At 43.5% G+C, this 15,119-nt stretch overlaps 1 protein-coding gene across 6 annotated transcripts in view; it reads right to left on the bottom strand.

Annotated features, from left to right (window-relative positions):
- The window catches only part of PXYLP1 (2-phosphoxylose phosphatase 1), a 114,344-nt gene that overhangs the window by 78,036 nt on the left and 21,189 nt on the right, over positions 1-15,119 (bottom strand). The window contains exon 1 of one of the 6 annotated variants that reach the window (XM_073581095.1): positions 7,924-8,221. The exons of the other annotated variants lie outside the window; for them this stretch is intronic. The gene's annotated coding sequence lies outside the window, so the exon portion shown is untranslated. Of the gene's footprint in view, positions 1-7,923; positions 8,222-15,119 lie in introns of those variants that run through there. 6 annotated transcript variants of the gene reach the window in all.

Raw genomic sequence — 15,119 nt, 5'->3', positions numbered from 1 at the left:
AAAATTCCAGTCTAAATTGTTATCAATTTTCCTCTTGCTGCCTCATCCAGGTAGATTGGCTACGACGCATAGAAAAACTTCTGAATATATGTGCAACTGTAACAGGAACATCAAGCTGTTTGGAGATGGTGTTATAGCCTTGACCTTTAACTCGATGGTCTATCATTTTCTTTATAATCTCTTAAGACAACTCACTCTCTTTGCTTAATGTTCAGTGAGGTACATACCATGATACCAAACAGTACAGTGACTACTTTTCACCTTTCAAACTAGGCACACCTGACTGATTTCAAATTTGTAGACATCTGTGATACCAGTTACAGGACATACAGTGGGGAAAAAAAGTATTTAGTCAGCCACCAGTTGTGCAAGTTCTCCCACCTAAAAAAGACGAGAGGCCTGTAATCATAGGTAGACCACAAGTATGAGAGTCAAAATGAGAAAAGAAATCCAGAAAATCACCTTGTCTGATTTGGCAAGATTTATTTTTCAAATTATGCTGGAAAATAAGTATTTGGTCATTAACAAAAGTTCATCTTAATTTTGTTATATATCCTTTGTTGGCAATGACAGAGGTCAAACGTTTCCTGTAAGTCTTCACAAAGTTGGCACACAATGTTGTCGGTATGTTGGCCCATTCCTCCATGCAGATCTCCTCTAGAGCAATGATATTTTAGGCTTGTCGCTGGGCAACACGGACTTTCAAATCCCTCCAAAGGTTTTCTATGAGGTTGAGATCTGGAGACTGGTTTGGCCACTCCAGGACCTTCACATGCTTCTTACGAAGCCACTGCTCCATTGTCCTGGCAGTGAGCTTGGGATCATTATCATGCTGAAAGACCCATCCACGTTTCATCTTCAATGCCCTTGCTGATGGAAGGAGGTTTGCACTCAAAATCTCACCATATATGGGCCCATTCATTTTATCATGTACACAGATCAGTCGTCCTGCTCCCTTTGCAGAGAAACAACACCAAAGCAGGATGTTGCCACCCCCATGCATCACAGTAGGTATGGTGTTCTTTGGATGCAACTCAGCATTCTGTCTCCTCCAAACACGACAAGTTTTTGTTTATACCAATCAGTTCTATTTTGGTTTCATCAGACCATATGACATTCTCCCAATACTATTCTGGATAATCCAAACGCTCTCTAGTCAACTTCAGATGGGCTCGGAGATGTACTGGCTTAAGCAGGGGAACACGTCTGGAACTGCAGGATCTAAGTCCCTGGTGGCGTAGTGAGTTATTGATGGTAGCCTTTGTTACAGTGGTCCCAGCTCTATGCAGGTCAGTCACTAGGTCCCCCCGTGTAGTTCTGGGATTTTTGCTCACTGTTCTTGTGATCATTTAGACCCCACGGGGTGAGATCTAGCGTGGAGACCCAGATCGAGGGAGATCAGTGATCTTGTGTGTCTTCCATTTTCTTATTATTGCTCCCACAGTTGATTTCATCACACCAAGCTGCTTGCCTATTGCAGATTCAGTCTTCCCAGCCTGGTGCAGGGCTACAATTTTGTTTCTGGTGTCCTTCAACATCTCTTTGGTCTTCACCATAGTGGAGTTTGGAGTATGACTGTTTGAACTTGTTATCAGTATAAAAGACACCTGTCCACAACCTCAAACAGGTGCCATTACTACAGGTAATGCGTGGAGGACAGAGGAGCCTCTTAAAGAAGTTACAGGTCTGTGCGAGCCAGAAATCTTGCATGTTTTTAGGTGATCATAGTCTTATTTTCCACAATAATTTGAAAAATAAATCTTCCCAAATCAGACAAGGTGATTTTCTGGATTTGTTTTCTCATTTTGACTCTCATAGTTGTGGTCTACCTATGATGTCAATTACAAGCCTCATTTTTTTTTAAATGGCAGAACTTGAACAAGTGGTGGCTGACTAAATACTTTTTTTCCCCCCACTGTGCCTTAGTTTATGTCCATATAGTCAAATTATTTACAATCTTTTCTAGGGAATCTATCATTTTTATCCAGGCCACTTTCATTAATTTGGTTTCTTTCACATTTTTCTGTTGAACAATTGGGTAGCAATGTGATATTAGTTGTTAGAAAAATATTTGGAATTGAGAGTTCTCAGTGGTTGATACTCAGGTCTCTTCATCAGGCTGGACTAATACAAAATGTGAAGAATCACATTTATACACAACACAGCACAGAACTGTCATTATGGGAGAGTGATAAACAGTTGTGTCCATAAATATTGGAACAGTTCATAGATAAGGAGTGAAAGTTTTATAGTCCTCTGATTGGGGTTTGGTTCTGTGTTGTGATACACCCACAAGGTCTGAAGAGCAAATTCCTTAATTGATGTAAAAAGACATAAATCCATGCGGCACATTCATTCCTGCTCTGAGTGTGTCAAAGGTCGTCATGAGTTTATACTCCCAGACTCTTCTGTCTCTCTGAGATTTGAAGTTACCTTTCAATACAAGTAATTTCAGGTCAATGATGCTGTAATCAGGCATACAAAAATATTTGGTCACAGGTAGAGCCATTCTTTTTTTCTCTTATTGTGTGGCGGTGAGAATTCATCCTTGTTCTAAGCTTTTTCCCTGTCTCACCTACATACAGACTCCAGTTGGACATTTAGTACAAATAATTAAGTACACCACATTAGATGCGATGCAGCTGAAAGTACCTGGGATCTTGTAGCCCTGATGTGAATTAGGGATCTCTATCTTGTCTGTGTTCTTTATAAATGGACAGGTTTTACATTTTTCAAGGATAGGTTCCTGCAACTGTTGGAGAGGTCAGGGAGCTTCTGACAATGATGCCATTTGGTAACGCACAGTAGTGGGGGGTCTGGAAAAATGGATTGTAATCGGGCATCTTTTTGTAGTAAAGGTTATAATTTCCATGCAATTCCCATTAGCACATCCAGATTTGGATTGTAGGTGACTACTAGAGGTACCCGGCTATTTTCTTCTTTAGCTTTGTAACGTAGGAGATGATTCCTTGATAATCTGGTGGCTCTTGTAATCTGGTTTTTAATTGTTCTTGGAAGGTAGCCCTGATTCAAAAAGGTCTTTCTGAGGCGACCGAGGTGTTCACCTCTATCCATGGGGTTAGAATATATACGATTGTATCTGATGGCTTGGCTGTAGACAATAGTTTTTTATGTGTTTTGGATGGCTTCTGATACAGGGATGTCTTTATTTCATTGTTCTGTAGCTTAATGATGGTGTCCAAAAAGTTAATTTCAGTCCTGGAGTAGTTGAGTGTTGGGTTGATGGTGGGATGAAATTGATCAAACTGTTCATGGAACGTCCTTAGCTGTGGCTCAGACTCTGTCTGGATGATTAAAAGGTCATCAATGTAGCGGTAGTAGGCCAGAGGCATGATGGGACATGAGGACAAGATGTCACTTTCAAGCTTGGCCATGAAAATATTTGCATACTGTGGAGCCATTTTACCTCTCATTTCTGTGCCAGTTTTCTGTAGATATATCTTGTTGTCAAATTCCAAGTAATTGTGGGTGAGGAGAAGTAAAATGGCTCCACAGTATGCAAATCTTTTCATGGTCAAACTTGAAAATGACTTCTTGTCCTCATGTCCCAGCAGGCCTCTGGTCTACTAGATTTCCTGTATCATTAGTCGTTATTCAGTAAATTAAAACTAAAAATTACTTTTGACAGTTTCAAGTTATTTCTTTGACCATTGTGGATTTTTCTTGCTTTTAACAGAAAGGTACCAATAATTTTGTCCATGCCTGTATACAGTGTCTGTAGATTACTGAATATATTGCATTAATGATGAGGGAACCCACCAAGTGTTTGGACTTTTAATTCCTATAGTACCTCTTACAATCACACAATGTTTAAATGCATAAATAATACAAGTTACTTGTAATGATCTGTTACAAAAAAAGCTGGCCTACTAGAGGAAATTAAGCCCTTTTATTATTGAATTTTTAAATTTATTGATTTAAAGGGGTTATCTACTACTGTAACATTGATGACCCAAATGATTAGATGTTCTGTGTTTGTGGACGGAGCGGCTCAGTTACAGAGCTGCACAGCGCACCTGTCTACTGTATAGTGGCTGCGGCCGAGTACTGCATATCCACCACTATTGATCTGCATAGTACTCAGCCGCTATACAGTAGATAGATCCAGTGTCGGACTGGAGTGCCAAGGGCCCACCAGTAACACTGACTTTGGGGGCCCACTTGCATACAAATATAACACTACCCTCGTTCACAAATTTATCTATATATAATAAACTGGGTAGTTTGATTAATGAATGATTAGAGGTTGCCCTTTTCTATACAGAATCAATTGAATTATGACAAGTACTTCTCATACAGTGGGGTTGGGGGCCCAAATCTGCATAGGGGCCCACCGGGGGATTCCCATGTTACCCTATGGGCCAGTCCGAGCCTGGATAGATCAGTTCCTCCCACTGCTGTCAACAAGAACAGCTTATCGGCAGGGGTGCCAGGTGTCGCACCCCCATCAATCAGGCATTGATGATCTATTCTAAGGATAGATCATCAATGTTAAAGTAGTGGACAACCTCTAATTCCTCTCCCAAATCAGCCATTTCCTTTCCTGGTTACTTTTGTATGCCAACTCATCTAGGAAATTATCCGATACGGAGAAGAAACTCATACACAGGCAGAACATACAAACTCCATGTAAATATTATCCCGAATAGATTCTAATCTAGGAGCCCAGAGAAGGAAGACAATAGTGCCAATCACAGAGCCACCATGGTGCCAATCACAGAATGCCACCTTTTCTGTCAGTCAGTCCATTATACTCACTCTATGCTGGCACTGGTCAGTCAATTACGTGTTGAATTATAAATATGTAGCAGAAATTTAGATTCAGAATTATAGGCCATATAAGTTTACATACAAAATGATATACAGTTATAGACCATGCGCCTGACAAATTCATATACACAGTACCTAGACATAAGAACTGTATAAACTAACCCAAGCTACAAGCAACCCACAGTTTCACACTGTCACTTCATTCATGTCCAGCAATTGTAGTCAGCTCACAATTCCTATTCTGACATAATCAGATTAAATTGCAGAGTATGGTGTGTAGTAATAAAGTATTAATAGGTGCGGGAGCCCTTGAAATGCAACTAGCTATTTAACATTCTCTGTCCTAAAATCAACTTTACACCGGTTACATGGAAAGCAAATAATAAAGCAGAGAAAACTGCGGAAGGAAAATTCTTTCATGTCTAACGCTGCATGACACGGCGTTCAATGATTATTTACCGTTTCATTATTATCAGTGATTACTGCTGGCATATATCTTGTTCAGAGCTGGGATCACATGGGAAATAAGAAAATAAGGATTTAACAAAGATTACTCTTATACTATTTAATGCGTCTCTCTAAAAGAAAAAATAAAGGTATAAAGGCTTATTGAAGAAGCTGTATGAACCCTCATGCTACTCGATCCCTTAGAGAAGGGAGGACACTGAATATATTGATCTATAATTATTACGTTACTATAGATATTAAACATGGCATGGATAGCATAATCCATCAGCCCGATATTACGTTGGAGTGGTTGTTATGTTATGTTCGTCCCTTGGCTACGACAACGAAAATATATCTCCCATAAATATCAGCTGTATGCAAACCCTAAAATTCATCAATGACCACTGGCACCAGAAAGTCTGCGATCAGTGATTTGAACAGAGGAAGCTATTGTCTTGGAAGTGTACTTCTTTGCCTCTGAATAAATGAATCCCTGTCTTGGTGGCAGTTATCTTCTAATTACCTGGTCACTACAGGAGATCCTTAATTCAATGGAGTTTGAAGTGTCAGCTCTCTCACTTCCCCAGTTATAATTAATCCCATATGTTCAATGGGAGGGTGACATGTCCCATCTCCGGAGATGTCTTTATGGATTTAAATTTTTCTCTATGACAGATACTGATGGCAATTTATTTTTTAGCTGCCCTTCTATAAATGACAGCCTCCCCTGAATATATCTTCCTTATGGGTGTAAGGTTTTATGATCTCATGAGGGTCATGTTGAGGATATATGGGGTTTACTTGATAGCCATTACTTGTATTTTACAGTCTATTATTATACAAGTTTTGATTTTCTCTCATCTCCCAGAGGAGATCAGTATTGGAAATATTTAGCTTGTGCTTTGCCATGATAGGTTCAGCAGACTCCTTCCCATAGAATTCATGTCAAGGGACCTTCATTCATGAGACTACATTAAGGCTGTGTGCCCACGTAAGCGTTTTTTGAAGCGTTTTGACCGGGACAAACGCTTAAAACGCATAAAAGAAGCGTCCCATTCATTTTAAATGAATTCCGCACTTTTGTGCCGCTCAAAAAACGCTTAGCGGTCAAAAACGCAGGATGCTCATTAATTTTGCAGAAAAGTCCGCGTTTTTGCTATTTTCTATGAGTCAGAAAACACGCGGAACAAATGCATCAAAAACGCGCATTTTTTAAAGCAAAAAACGCGTGGAAATAAAACACGCGTTTTCTGGGAAGGTGTCCGGTTTTGAAGCAGAATGTGGGCACATAGCCTAAAGGTGTTCGCTAGGACTTTGATAGTGATGGCCTAACCTAAGGACAGGTTGTTTTTGTCGGGGGTCCAACGCCACCTTGATTAGCTATTAGTAGGTACCATGGCAGCCAGGTGTAAGCAGCTCCGTACACTGTGCAGTGGTCATTCTTGGGTACTACATGCCAGCTGTGATTAAGGTGGGTGTCTGAGCTGGAGGACACTTTGCTGCCCCCATACACAAGATCATCAGGAAAACCTCTAACCTCTAGCTTCAGGTTATTATCTACCATGTATGGCTTTCTTTAGTCTAATAATTTTATATTGATAACGCAGCTAGGAGAGCATGGATAAAAAGCCCTAAAGCAAGGTACATTTTTTTAAGCATTCATAGTCACTAGAATTTATTAAAATTAAACATCCCATTTAAGAGTTTGTAGGACCCTCGGCTGCAATTAAATCAGATTTAAAACTGTATATGAAGGACATGGGACCCTCATTCTTGGGACTGGCGAGGGTCCCAGTGCACGCGCATCCCGTCTGTTACACAAAAGCAGAAAGTAAGGTGTGTACATGTGAAAAGTGTGCAAATACATCTATATACTGTAAAGCAGTAGAGTCAGGGGCTAAAGGCTGAGCACTCGGGGGCATTCCCCCCATTTCCAGTCATGCAGTTGTAGAAGGTCTCACTGCTGGTGGCCTGGCGACCCTTCTAACATCAGAAAGAAGAGAATATAACCATCTGCAGGGACATTTTTCTCTTCTATTTCCTTTGGTTGAGTAGTCTGCCTAAAAAAAAAGACTTTGATTTCCCAACCTGCATGAATACATTAGTTTCCTTTGTCTTTCTTCCTTCAGAATATGACAAAGTCTTCTATTATTTTCTGTGAAATGAAGGACTTCGCATTCCAGACTAAACGCGGTACTGTCATATAAAGCTGGAGAAAAGCAGCATCGAGCCACTCACTTTAAGATGCGCCTGCGAAGACATCATTCCCTGGGAAGCAAATCACTCTTTCCATTTGCCACCATCGGAGATCTGCAGTGGGGGGCGGCTGTAGTCGGGCATAATTGGCATGGTACAAGGCAAATGTTGTAATCTGAGCAGATGGATTGGAAAGCTGCAAACTAAATAAATAATCAATAGACGTATTGAGGCTGGAAAACAAAGTGGGCGGAATGAATTATTAAACTCCCCCGTGTTTTCTGTAATAACTATTAAAAGGCTTTTCGCAGTAATCACTATATATGCACAGAGGGATTAGGAAGAGACAAGCGATTGATTTCAAATTGAGCCAAGTCTCTGAGAGTTATTTCTAATGATTTGTGGTTTACAGAATGATCACGGTCTAATAGTTACAGGGTACAAAGTATGTTATTATAGCAATAGACAAAGAGTTCTCGTGTAACTTACCCATTCAGATAGTGCAGCACCGTCCATGCAAAGTGCAGATGGAGGAACCCCGGAATTAGAGAATGAAGCTCCTACAGGGATTTTTCCCCATTTGGACAGGCCTCGGATGTGTGACTGTTGGTGCGACTCTCACGGATCGGCACAATGAATGAGACAATGTTCCTGCATATCCGTTTGCATGGCAGTGCCTGGTCTTATTCACATAGATGGGACGGTGCTGCTAACACTTTTGTTCTAGGCTGAATGGCGGAGGTTGAAGAGTTCAGACTCCCACTGATCAAGCACTGATGGTCTTTCCCATCTGGAGAACCCCTTTAAAATAAAGCACCATCGTTTCACCTTTTTAAAAGCCAAAAATAAAAAAAATAATATGATGTCACATACAACCATATTCTCACGTTCTATTGCAATAGGTATTTGGTAATAAAAGGCTCACTTTTACGACCTCCGTACACTTTACAGTCAGCCAAAACTGCCGATCGGCTGAACAGTCTAGTGTAAAGGCCCCGGCTGTCACACATAGAAGCACCAGCGATCCCGACAACTATACGACCTTGTCAGGATCGCTGGTGCCTCGCTACATGATCGCTGGTCAGCTGCCAAACAGGCAGCTGTACCAGCGAGGACGCTGGTCTCTAAGGTAAATATCGGGCACGCGTCACTTAGTTACCCGATGTGTACCTTAGAAATCTGCGTCCTCACGCCGGGAGCTGCCAGCACGCAAGTTTCTAAGGTACACATCGGGTAACTAAGCGACGCGCGACGCTTAGTAACCCGATATTTACCTTAGATACCAACTCCTAGCGCCTGCTTAGAGCGCTGGGAGCCTCGCTGATTGTTGGCTCCCGCTGCCACACGCAGCGATGCGCGCTGGCCAGCGGGAGAGCAATGAAGAAAAAAATGGCCCAGGCCGATCGAGGATGATCAACGATACCCGGCGGGGGGGGGGGCCTGTCGCTGATCCCGGTCACACACAGCGCTCTCGCTGGCGAGATCGCTGTGTCATCACAAAATCAGCGATGTCGCTAGCGAGATCGCTGTGTGTGACGGGGCCTTTAGAGCGTAGAAAAAAAAAAACAAGGAACCACTGGGCTGGAAATGACGAGTGGCACTGTCACTCTGAAGTTAAACATTTATACACTGAACAGGTGCCTTCATCAGGCCACACGGCTACCTAAGAGCCATCATCTTATCCAGTGGTTCCTTGCTTCTTTTGTACTCTCTACTGTACTTATTGCTGTTACCATCATGTATGACCAACAAGGAGGAGAACCAGCTGGTCCACTCTTCAAAAGTTTTCAGACAGAGTTTAGCTACGGTGAGCAGATTCGGTTACTCTCCTTTACCCAAACCTCAACACTATGGAGCAGCTCTTAATAGATTTTTCCTTTAAAATAATGATATATGTATGGGGTTCTCCCAACTCTTCCCTCTGTCGGTGGTGTTGTGGGAGAAAAGAGTTCAAACTGCCCAAACCTAATACCCACTAATTTTGTTTCCTCAAGATGTAGGCAGCTGCCAGAGGTGTCTGGAAGTGACCCATTAGATGGGTGCCGACTGAACGATGCTTTGGCCAAGTCTCGCATACACAGGAATGTTGGTTTTGTGAGTGCTCCAGTACGCTCTATGTGAAAGCTGACAACTCACACATTGTTCTGTAGATAAGCTACCAGCCAATGTAATTGGAAGTCTGAAATCATACATGCCTGATCAGATCTCCCCCAACTATCAGCCAAAAGGCTTCCTCATACACAATAGATTGTGAGCCGGGCCTAACGATATCAGCCACTACGGCCAACATTAGCCTAATGCGTTTTGGAGGCTTTTACTCTTATCTTCCCATAGAGAACATAGCTCAACCGAGCACTCATATAAATGGGGGAGTCGTAAGAGATAACTGTCGAAAATGCGGTCAGTCGACATCTATCTAAGGTGTGTGGTGGGCACACTAAGGGCCACGTCACACACAGCGACGCACCAGCAATCCCGACAACAATATGACCTTGTCAGGATCGCTGGTGAGCTCTCAAACAGGCAGCTTCACCAGCGACACGCGGGTAACAAGCGACGCACGTCGCTAAGGTACCCACTGTGTACTTTAGTTACCAGCGCACTGGTGAAGGGAGCTGGTAACCAAGGTACACATCGGGTTTCTAAGCGGCACGCGGCACTTAGAAACCCGATGTGTACCTTGGTTACCAGCTCCCTGCACCAGCGCGCTGGTAACTAAGGTCCAAATCGGCTTTCAAAGCGCTTGCGCAGTGCTTAGGCCGGTTTCACATTTGCGCTTTATAGCGCTGCGACGGCCTGCGCACGGCCGCCGCTAAGCCCCGCCCCCTGCCGGCTCCCTGCCCGTCATCGCCGCCTACTAGCGCACATGGACGCTTGCGATCTGCGCACCCTATCTTTAGCATAGGGTGCGCAGATCGTGCGCTGGCAGGATTTTGCCGTGCGCTGCACACTTTTGAAGGTGCGCCCGTGTGCGCCGAACGCAGCATGTTGCATTTCGCCGCGCACGGCGCACCTTCAAAAGTGCGCAGTGCACGGCAAAATCCTGCTAGCGCACGGCGGCAGCGATGACTGGAAGGGGCGGGCAGGGAGCCGGCAGGGGGCGGGGCTTAGCGGCGGCCGTGCGCAGGCCGTCGCAGCGCTATAAAGCGCAAATGTGAAACCGGCCTTAGAAACCCGATGTGTACCTTAGTTACCAGCACCAGCTCGCTGATCGCTGGTCTCCCGCCTGCCACACGCAGCGATGCGTGCTTGACAGCGGGAGACCAGCGATCCAAAAAATGTCCTGGCCTTTCCAGGATGATCAGCGATACCCGGCAGGGGGACCGGTCGCTGGTGTCACACACAGCGATCTCGCTGGTGAGATCGTTGTTGCGTCACAAAACTTTTGACTCAGCAGCGATCTCGCTAGCGAGATCGCTGTGTGTGATGGGGGCTTGTATTGCCAACTGTTTAGCAATAAGGTTCGGATACGGCTTAAAAGAAGGCACCGCTTGGATATGACACAATTTTATTATACAATGATTAATTTAAATGATAAAACACCAAATTAATGTAATGGCAGATATAATATTACCCTGTTTTGTTAATTAATTTCATGTGAATCATACAATTATTATGAATTATAGTACATAGAGAAATAAGCATCCATACTATACATTACCAAGCATTGTAACATCACTTCTCCACTGGAGGGACCACAGTGTCAACGAGAAGGAAATATTCTGGTCTTGTCATCACAGAAACCGTGCACCCACGATACCTTCTGGAAATGTCCCTCCCTCACTGACACAGGGTCCACCTTTTTATACACAACTTCCAGATCCTCCCCTATTACATCTGTGGAGTATGTTTAGGCTGCATTAGAATCTTGAAATTGCACAGTTGATTGTTGTCTTGATAACAGCACAAGACTTCAAGGTCTGTTTGTTATAGACTACTACAATCTTAAAGTTTTGGTTGCACCAACCCAAGATCTGTTTGCCTTTAACAATCAATGTTGCACTGTTCAAAGTTCAACATATGTTGCCTGTTACAAAGTTAACTCTTCATGATCATAGCATAACGCTCTAAGATGGTCGCATATGGGCAGCATGACTTCCATAATCACCTATTCTGAAAACTGGATACCTATCATAACCCAGGCACACACTCATACTTGTCTCATTTGAATCACAATCGGTCCTTGATTATTGATGTCATGCATGACCATTGCTACATCAGACTGTCAAAACAGTATCTATCACTGTTTGACAAAGCAAGTATCACAGTGGTCACTTGTGTGCAAATCAGGATAATGAATCTTTGAAACACAGAGCTTCAAAGACCACAGAACAATTCCTTGTCTTACGGTATTGACACAGAGCAAACGCTTTGTGGCTCAGTATCAAAGTTCAGCATTAATGATATTACACCATAGTATATTGCAATGTATAGTGTTTGGATTCAAACAACCATATTTCATATTTACAATACTTTCCACCCTTGGTCTAGTGACCACACTATATCAAAGCATATAAGCAATATATTACAATATGTAGGCTATAAGATATCCATATTTTTATTAGCACCACAGGGCTTAAGGCAGGTAGAGACATACAAGAAAAAGGATGGCTGCGAATAAGTAACATGCCTCATACACAATTCCACTACGGATCAAAAATACTGTACAAAGCCTGGTAGAGGTCCATATACCCCGAAGCACCATCAATTTTATTCTAAGACCTAGCCAGTATTTTTCTTACGGATTCCTTATAATAGGTGGAGAAGACACAGGAGACTCTGCATTGTCGGGACTCTGTGGACACAATGCCATGTACGCGAGCCCTAAGCATTTACAGGAGCACTTGACCACAAATCAGAAAGTCTTGTCCCTAATCCCAGACAGCTGTTTCTCGACATGTCTCAGCATGGATGTGGCTGCTCAGGACAGAACAATACGCTCACACAATTTGTCTGAATTATGTGGATTTTTTGGGCACCTATTGACAGATCTACCTCCTGTATCTACATGTTGTACAGGTGTTATTGTGTTAGCCTACAGAAACTAGTCTAGATTTTACTTTCCCGGCAATAAAGACGCAGGGACATCGTTCGAAAACAATGCCAAAATACAAGTGCCAGCAGCAGATTTCTATGCTGATATATAATACAGCTGACAGTAATAATCCCTATTCCCTACCATCTAGTTATGGTGATGACATGAAGGGCGAGTGACCCACATTTTATCGCCCACATATCAATTACACATGTGCCTCCGGTAGCAAAACAACCTATAATATTGTTTTTTTTTTTTTTTTTTTTTTTTTAAAAGGAAGCAGATTGGATCTCAAACTACAAGAATATGGAAAACTAGAATTAAGGCATTTTCCGGTTGCCTAAAGGCATTATTTGGGTACCTGCACAAGCAGCCCTAGAATACCCGATGTAAGGTCACCAGGAACAGGCCATTTCCTACAGCGCAACCGTCTTCTCCAGGATGATCGGCACGATTGATTATGTCTTACGTGCATGGGTGCAATAGTTGTCCTATTTTCAATAGTTATCTGTGGCATGTGTGTGACCATGTATCTATGTCTCTGCATTATGTCTCACCTGTTTTACCCTCTAGACTACAAATTATTACATGGATGGCACCAGGTCTACAGGATAAGCCATATTGACCCATACCCATCTTGAGAAAGGGGTCCGTCGCGCCCCTTTGTGAGTGGAGAGGTGGCCTACATGGTCAATTCTATGGGCTCTCCGAAAAGACCTCAAAAAATGCACTAGATGGGAACAGCCATCACAGGACTATTGTTTCCACATGGTGATAACCTAGAGATTATTCATTATGCATGAATCAGTATATCTTTGGGGTGTGGGAGGAAACACACGCAAACCCGAGGCGAACATACGAACTCCTTGCAGATGTCGTCCGTGGGGGGGGGGATTTGAACCCAGGACTGCAGCGCGACAAGGCTACACTTAACCACTGAGCCATCGTGCAGCCCCACCCTATAGATATGAACTGACCAATCAGTAGTAGGTTATCCAGTGCGCACAGGCTGCCATTGTTCTTGGAAGATTATCATGAAACAAGCTTTACTAGGAATGTTCATTCATAAAAGTGTGGTGTAAATGTACCTTGAAGGCAAACTATAAAATTATTGTGTTACATGTATACAGCGGCATTTAACACGTGCCGGGGGTGCGTGGAGCCCATCGGCGTGCCCGTGATGTGATCTCGGAGTGGCTATGGGTTGCCATGACAACCAGGGGTCTGCTGTTGGCCTCCATGCATGTCAAGGCGATTCTACTGTGAAAGCCGTTAACTACAGTAGTATTCATAGGAGACCATAATTCTCACTATACATAGCAGTACTGAAGTAGTACAGTACAAGTGATCAGATGATCGCATCTTCAAGTCACCTAAGGGGACTAAAGCCCCCGTCACACACAGCGATGTCGCTAGAGAGATCGCTGTGTGTGACACTTCTCAGCGACCGGCCCCCTGCCGGGTATCGCTGATCGTCCTGGAATGGCCAGGCGGGAGACCAGTGATCAGCGAGCTGGTAACCAAGGTAAACATCAGGTTTCTAAGCTCCGCGCGGCGTCGCAGAACGATTTACGCAGTGTTAAAAAGCACAGCGGGCAGGAGATCTCTATACATCACATGCACTATGCTGGGACTGTAAGATGCTGCGTTATTGATACACAGTGTTAAAAACTCAGCCTTAAAGGCGATAAAATTCACCCCCTTTAAGAAATGGGTCCACAATAAAAGCAGCGACTGTCATATCTTGGGTGTCATTCTTACACTTTCTGACATTAATGATCAGCAAGTTCATTTTCCTAACTCGATTCATGAAAACCAATGTGCTTGTTTCCTCCGGAGGGCAGGTTCCACCCCGCATCCTAAGAGATGGCTGATTTACATAGAAGCAGAAGAAGAGCTCCTCTAATATTACACACCGAGACATACGGAAGACGAAGCGCCCGCAGGACTGCTCTGTGTGCCAGGGGCTGATGGGGGAGTGGGCAAAATTGCAGAACTAGTTTTTTCTTCCTATCTAACAGGAAAAGGTCACACAAGGTTAACTATTTCATTTCCTAATGTAAACATCCAGAGATTCCCTTACAGCCAAGTCACCTGATAACCGAGAGCTGATGAGGATTATTGAGCAGATTCTGCTCCAAATATTCCCATCCTGGACCCAGTGCTGGAGTTTTTAAAGGGGGATTTTGCAAAATGACATTTCCAAGTTTAAAAAAAAAAAAAAGGGGGAGTTGGGCATTTTTCCTCCTTCAAGTGATTGAAAAGTCAATTTTGGAGAGGTTTTTTGTAAGCAGATACAATCTCCGCATGTGCTCACAGGGAGCAGTAAGTGCTCAAATCATTCTCAAAAATTGTAATAAGTTGGAATTTCTGCCCGTTTCCACCTCAAAAACTGGGGGCCGACGCATCACGGCTTTCCGGACAAAATCCTGGTGTAAAAGTCTTGAATAGTTGCAAAATTTAGGCGCAAGTCGGAAGAGTACACGGCCCGTCCGCTGCTCCTGAATCAGGACTGTCTGACCCCACCGCGGCCCCCCGAACAATACCGGTCTTCATGCATAGACCCATAGTCAGGCTCGGACTGGCCCACAGGAGAAGAGATGAAATCCCCCCGGTGGGCCCCAGTGCAAATCTCGGCCCCCAACCTTAC

This window comes from Dendrobates tinctorius, unplaced genomic scaffold (genome assembly GCF_039654945.1).
Source record: "Dendrobates tinctorius isolate UK_male_01 unplaced genomic scaffold, ASM3965494v1 ptg000069l, whole genome shotgun sequence".
In the NCBI taxonomy this organism is placed as follows: domain Eukaryota; kingdom Metazoa; phylum Chordata; class Amphibia; order Anura; family Dendrobatidae; genus Dendrobates; species Dendrobates tinctorius.
The sequence above is the reverse complement of the archived record's forward strand: the minus strand, read 5'-3'. Positions and strand labels throughout refer to the sequence as shown.